The 6,704-nt window shown below is 48.6% G+C and overlaps 1 non-coding gene across 1 annotated transcript; it reads right to left on the minus strand.

Annotated features, from left to right (window-relative positions):
• Positions 1–4,798: 4,798 nt before the first annotated feature.
• On the minus strand, positions 4,799–4,870 carry Trnaq-cug. The gene has a single exon. It is a non-coding gene; the product is annotated as a tRNA-Gln (tRNA).
• Positions 4,871–6,704: the final 1,834 nt, after the last annotated feature.

A 6,704-nucleotide genomic window follows, 5' to 3' on the forward strand; every position in this document is an offset into this window, starting at 1 on the left:
GGGCTGGAGAGATGGCTCAGCGGTTAAGAGTACTGACTGCTCTTCCATCGGTCCTGAGTTCAATTCCCAGCAACCACATGGTGGCTCACAACCATCTGTAGTGGGATCCAATGCCCTCTTCTGGTGTGTCCAAAGACAGCTACAGTGTACTCATGTGTATAAAATAAATAAATCTTTAAAAAAAAAAAAAAGAAAGAAAAGAGAAAGAAAAAGACAGAAGAAAGGAGAGAGCCCGTAGTCAAGAAAAGTAGTCCCCTCCAGGGCAGAACCATAACATACCCTCAGAAAAGCTCATTCATACCTGATATGGATGGCTTCGATGAGATTTTGGACTTTTGATCTGGTTCTGTATCTGCCACCTACTTTGAAATGATGTCGTGATTAGATGGAACTGGAGAATCATAGGGGAGAAAATAAGCATTCTTTGCATTGGGGAGAGACAGCTCAAGGTCTTCCTCAACTTGGGTCCCACACCCAACATCCAGGAAGTGTTCTGTGAAGGAGGTCCCGGGAGATCAAAAATGTCACTAAGGGAGCTAAAGAGATGCCTCAGCCACTAAGAGTGTTTGTTGCTCTTGTTGAGGACCAGAGTTCAGTTCCCAGCATCCATGTAAGAGGGCTCACAACTGCAGGTAACTCTATTACCAGGGGACCTGACACCATCTTACACATAGATGCGAATAATAAATATTAAAATAACAGATTCCCACTTTAGCCTTTCCGAGTTTTAATTCTTAAGAATCTCCAAATTAGAGGATGTGAAAGCTTTCACAAGAGTGTATTCTTTAAAACCTTCTTACCAGCAGTTGAACCGAATTTTCATGGGAAATCTAGAGGATGAAGTCTAAAATGGTAATGTGCCTACCATCTCATCGGTGTTCTTAGCCCAGGGGTGGATGCGGATGGGGGCAGTGAGAAGCAAGAAAGTTAGGAGACAGCAGGTGGAAGGAAGAGTGGTTCTGGATGGAGAAGAGAAAGGAAAATAGGAGGGCAATAGGGTGTGTGTGTGTGTGTGTGTTGGGGGTGGCGCAACAGAGACAGCAGCGAGTGTGTAAGGAGCACTATTCTCTCCTTAGGTCCAATGCCCTGCTCCTGACCATCACTCTGAAGGTCATGGGTGGCATGCCAAGGACACAGTGTGATGTGTAGGAGCTGTGGCCACTACCGAGTGTATACACACCCACATCCCCCCACCCCCCGCCACTGTCACACTCCTGGGGGTCAACAGCGAGGAGGCTGCAGGCACCAAGAGGCAGGATAAGAGACTATAGCTAGCTGAGTGCCTACACCTCCTACCTTCATCTCTAATAAGGGCGACCAGGGCTTTTTCTTTGGATACGTCCCTAGGTGGGCTTCCATGGGAACCTGCCCAGGTGAAGCCACATTTTGTGCACTGTCCCCAACTGTCCGCCCATACCCTTTCCTGAGAACTCTGCAGGCAAGGAGTTTTCTGTGGTTGTGAAATTCCTAAAATTTTAAGAGTTGATTTCGCCTTTCATGACAGGACATTGCCTGTTGGGGGTTCACCCAAAAGGTAGGGCCAAGAGAGCATACATTCTTCCCCATCTTCTCCCGTAGCCCTTTCCCCCACTTCACTACAGGATCTCTCGGAAAAAGAGTGTCAAGGACAGGGGACGGACTGGAAGCTGTGGGGAACGTGGAAGCGGAAATAAAAGACTGGAAAATGAATGGGGGTGGGAATGGGGAGATTGGAATCCAGCCAAGTACAAGTCCTGCTCCGAAAAGAAAATTATCAGCGGCTATTTGAGGGTTGGGAAGTGGACAACTACAAAGAAAAAGCGAGGAATGCTTGGGGCAGGAATTTTACATCAGATCAGAAAGCTAACGGCCTAAAACACCCTTCTTTGTGTCCAGTCCCAAAAAAGTGTTTGTTCTCATTCCGGTGGCGGAGGGGCAAACTTAAAAAACAGGCAGCAAGTGTTGTGTTTTAAAACACAACAATAAAAAGAAAGAAAGAAAGAAAGAAAGAAAGAAAGAAAGAAAGAAAGAAAGAAAGAAAGAAAGAAGAGGGAGAGAGAGAGAGAGAGAGAGAGAGAGAGAGAGAGAGAGAGAGAGAGAGTGAACGAACCAGGAATATGTTTGGTAGAGGCACAGTACGGTGAGGTGGAAGGGGGTGCCTGCGGGCCCATGCTGAGGCATCCCTTCCCCATGCGGTGAGTTTATTTAGGCCATGGGGAGGAGAGTTGAGGGAGTAGAGACAGTGGGAAAGAGAGTGGGGAGGGGAATGGGGAGAGAAGGGACAGAGAAGGAAGAGAGTAAGGGTAAAAGAGTGAAAAATCGAGAAGGAGGCAAACAGCCCCTTTTGTTCTGAGTCAGGCATACCTGGCCATTGCCAGGTAACTGTGGGGAGGAGCCTAGAAAGAATGCTAATAGGAAGAACGTGAGCTGGGCCACTGCCAACTATTGTGTATCTATTGTATTTGGACCCAGTCTGACAAGATTAAGTGCTTGGGGAGGAAATTCTTGAGGGCGGGGATGAGGTGGGGTGAGGAGTGGATTTGCATACCTGCAGCCAATCAAGAAGCTACTCGCGACTGTGATTCCGTGGTGTTCAAATGTTAGACTTTGGATCCAGCGATCCGTGTTCAAATTTCAGCAGGGCCTTTTCTTTTAGTGGAAACCGAAGCTGCTGTCTTTTATTGTGAAGCCTGGACTGGACTTGAAGGCATGCTCATTGTTTCCCTTCAGAGTCCGGTGGTTCAGGAGGTAAAGAAGTTTCCCAAATCCGGAGTCCATGTGCTCCCGGTGTCCTTGTTGCTCCTCTTTCCTGTTTGTGACCCTCAACTGCATTCTCAAGTTCTTGTCCCTCAGGAGTCGCGGTCGGTCGCAGAAATACGATTCTCGGTTACGAGAGCTCCATGGAGAAAGTTGCTGGCCAGTACATCTTTGCAGACCATAGCAGGCGTGTGTTATAGTATACACTATATTGTGAAGTGACTGTGTTGTTTAAACTTGTTGAATGAAGACCATGGGAGTGAAAAGGACTCTCTTGTCCCAGACTCCAGCACGTTTATTTCAAGGTGGCTAATCTTGGTGGTCAATTTGACAATGTGTCAAGGAAGATAGAGGTCCCCCAACCCCATTTGGGAAGTTGCCTAGATCAAATTGTCCTGTGGGCATGTCTGTGAATCATTTTCTTGATTGTTAATTGATGTAGGAGGGCCCAGGCCACAGAGGATGATGGTTCATACCTTAGGCAGGTATGTTTGGGCAGAATAAGAGCCCGAGAGCAAGCCAGCAAGTAAGCTTTTCTCCACAGTTTCTACTTCAAGTTCCTGCCTTAAGTTTCCATCTTGACTTCTGTCCATGATCAATGAAACAAAATAAACCCTTTCCTACCCCAGTTGCTTTTATTTAGAATGGTTTTATTCCAGCAACAGAAAAGCAAACTAGAACACCATCAAAATGTCTGTCCTGGAGCAGGCTGTTCCCCAAACCCTGTAACGAGGACTATGCAAAATCTTTCGTAACTATTGGCTACATTTTTCTACCAGTGTCCTAAGCTAGCTCATGCAGAGATGGGGCAAGTAAGGGGCCTCTGGAATCTTCTCGACCGTTCTCTCTGTTTGTCTCAGGAGGAGCTGGCCTGTATCATTACTTCAGATCTTCACAGACTCTGGGCCTTGGATCAGATTATATAGGGGAATGGGATATTTACCTCAGAATTTGGGACGAGTTCAGAGTCCAGTCACTGAGTCACGATGGACAGGATTCCACTAGTAGCTAGGGGAGCCAATGAGAATGAAATTAAACGTTCGCTATTGGTGCAGCCGAGGTCCCAACAGTTGAAGATGTTATAACCAGAGAAGTTTACTTTCCTGAGAAACACCGACCTAGCTCTGAGGGCCTGAAGCAGTTTACTTGCGGTAAGGAGACCTATCCATTTTTGCGCGCCAGGTTACCTGGGGAAAGGGATTCAGTCAGTCTTCTGCTCTCTTGGCCGAAGTATTGGGACTTTTTAACAATCTCCCCCACCTCTCTCAACCATCTTTTTGGGACCTCCCATTCCTTTTCTGATCCCAGACTGAACTCTCTAAAACAGCAGTTATACTTTTCAGTACTTCGTGACTACCCAAAATTCCAACCACAGGAAAACGATTATTTAAATTTCTCCAGGCGCCTACACATGAAGGCTATTTAAACCTTCCTTTAACATTCCCACGGCCTTCTCCGATGGAATTTTCCTGGGGCAGAGTTCTGGCAGAAGCTGCTGTTACTGATTTCATAATGGTGGCGGAGGGAGGAGCCACCTGGGGCGCTGCGATCCAAGCTCAGCTCTTTTTGTCTCAATTTAGGGGACAACAGCGGCCTCTGCTGGTTTCAATAGAATCTCAGAAGTTCAATGAACTGAAACGCACTGAAACTGTTCAAACCCAAGACCGGGCTAAGGGTTAGCTCCCTTAAATTCCCTTCATCCTGTGCAGGAACAGGAGAGAGAGCCGCGGGTGTGCCGGCAGCCAGGACGCGGTACGCTGCCTTGCGGGAGTGAGAGCCCTTTCGGCCCCAGCTCACCTGAAAACATGGCAGACCTGAGGGTCGCGGAGTCGCGATACGGCGAGCCCCGGGCCAGGCTGGTCGCAGAGGACAGGCTACCCTATTGCGGTGTCGAGTTCGCGCAGCTACGATGTGGATCGTTGTATCTGAGAGATAGGACGCAAATGCGACATGCACATGACCTAGAGCAGGAGTGATGCCCAGGGTCTGCTCCCCTTCCCTTCCTGTGCTAAGCCAGGGTTATGAACAGAAGGAAAATGGATCCAGTGTGGACTAAAGAGAAAGGTCCCACCGAGATTTGAACTCGGATCGCTGGATTCAGAGTCCAGAGTGCTCACCATTACACCATGGAACCATACATGTAAAGACGCTCTGACTCACAATAGGTGACCAAATCCATTCTCAGCTTCCATCGCGCTCCACGGTTTCTTCCTCAAACACTTTTCCTACAGTCAGGATGAGCAACCGGAAGAATCGCACACACTCACGTTAGTTCTGTTCTGCTCTTGGCGAGTGGGATGTAGCAGGGTAAGTGGTTCTCAGAGAATAAGAAAGTAGATTTAACACTTTGGGATTAGGGAAGTTCACGGCTTTTTGTTCCTGTATTGCTGGTCTCTTGTTCTGACAAACAATCCCTTGAGCAGGCGCTCCCTGGCCCACTCCTGAAAAGGGTTTTGTGTGTAGTCCCCGCCCCGTATTATCCAGAAAGCTTCACTGACTTATATTCCGACCCCCTAATTTTTCTTCCAGTCCCCACCTCTTTTCTGCTTCTTCACTCCTTGTCCCTCTCTTTTGTGCTCCCCAAACCCCGCGCAGCCCAGGCCACAAATCACTGGGAAGTTGTAACCGTTGAAAGGAAGGCGGGGCACCCACTGGAGAAGCATCATTGCATCTCTGGTCAGAACGCCGTAGGGTCTGTGCAATAGACGGGGCGAAACGATCCGGGCATCCCTGTGGCCAGGGCAGCACTGGCCTTAGGTGAGTACGGGACAGAGTCAGAGCTGGGGACTCGGTGACACTTTGCTAAATCGCCTAGAACTGCAAAGTTGTGCTCAGTGTGCCTTTCAAACTGGTGCAGGTCCTCTCGGCGCCCCCTGGTGGCTACATGAGCACATGTACAGAACGGGGCCAGTGGGGCCTGTGACGCCCTTAAGATGGGGAGAAAGCTGGGTGACACTTGCCACTTTAAAATGAAAAGGTCAGCAAACTACACCTAAGACCGATGTAGGAAGGGCACATGCGCTTCAAGGCACCAGGTGGTAGTTGAGAAAGCATCTACATTTTAGTATTCAGAATGTGAGTAGTTTTCCAAATACAGTCCTAGAGGTCACAGACCCTCAAAACTGCTGCCACCAGACCTGCAAACACCCGATGGCACAGTCTCTCCCACCCAGACCTGTGCACGGCCAACATCTGGGCACTACTAACTCTTTTTTCTGAAACAGCATCTCTCTGTAACAGCCAGGGCCGTTCTGGAACTTGTAGACCAGGCTGGCCTTGAACTCAAAGAGATCCTCCTGCCTCTGTCTAATTCTTGAATAGAGGACAGAGTTTTAGAGTCTGTGTGGGAGTAGACACTGAGGCTATGGATTTTCCTCTTAGACTGAGTTCTATTAGTCAGTTTCGATAGGTGCTAAGGTTTGGATTATAAGTCTACCCCTCGCTTCTCCTAAGGCTCATGTGAAACCTAGGCTCTAGCGCTTTTGAGGTATGGACCCAGGACCCTAGGGATCCCCAGGGCACGAATTTCTTCAAGGGAGTATTAGGAAATGACCTGGTGGGAGAAAATGGGTCAGTGAGGGGCAAATTTGGATGGTATGCCTTGTGCAGGTCTCTCTCCTCTCTACCCCTCTCCCATCCTCCCTGTCTCTCCCCTCCCTCCCCTCTCCCTTCCTCTTCCCTCAGCTCTCTGCCTCCTGAGGGTCATAGACAGCATCTCCACAGGGCCATGTGCTCCCTGCTCCAACATGCACTGACTGCTGTAAAGATCCTGCCTCAGGTAGGGTTGAAAGCAAGGTGCCAGCCAACCATGGGCTGGAACCTCTGAGATCACTAGACCAAAGAAACCTTTCAATGCTTAAGTTGCTTCTTCTCTCTCTCTCTCTCAAAAAAAGTAACAATGGGGAATCACAGCTGCAGTTTTTATCTGGTCAACAGTGGTTACTCTGAGGAAGTATAGAGGAGTAGAA

Source organism: Grammomys surdaster, unplaced genomic scaffold, assembly GCF_004785775.1.
Source record: "Grammomys surdaster isolate TR1022 unplaced genomic scaffold, NIH_TR_1.0 125156, whole genome shotgun sequence".
NCBI classification, from domain to species: domain Eukaryota; kingdom Metazoa; phylum Chordata; class Mammalia; order Rodentia; family Muridae; genus Grammomys; species Grammomys surdaster.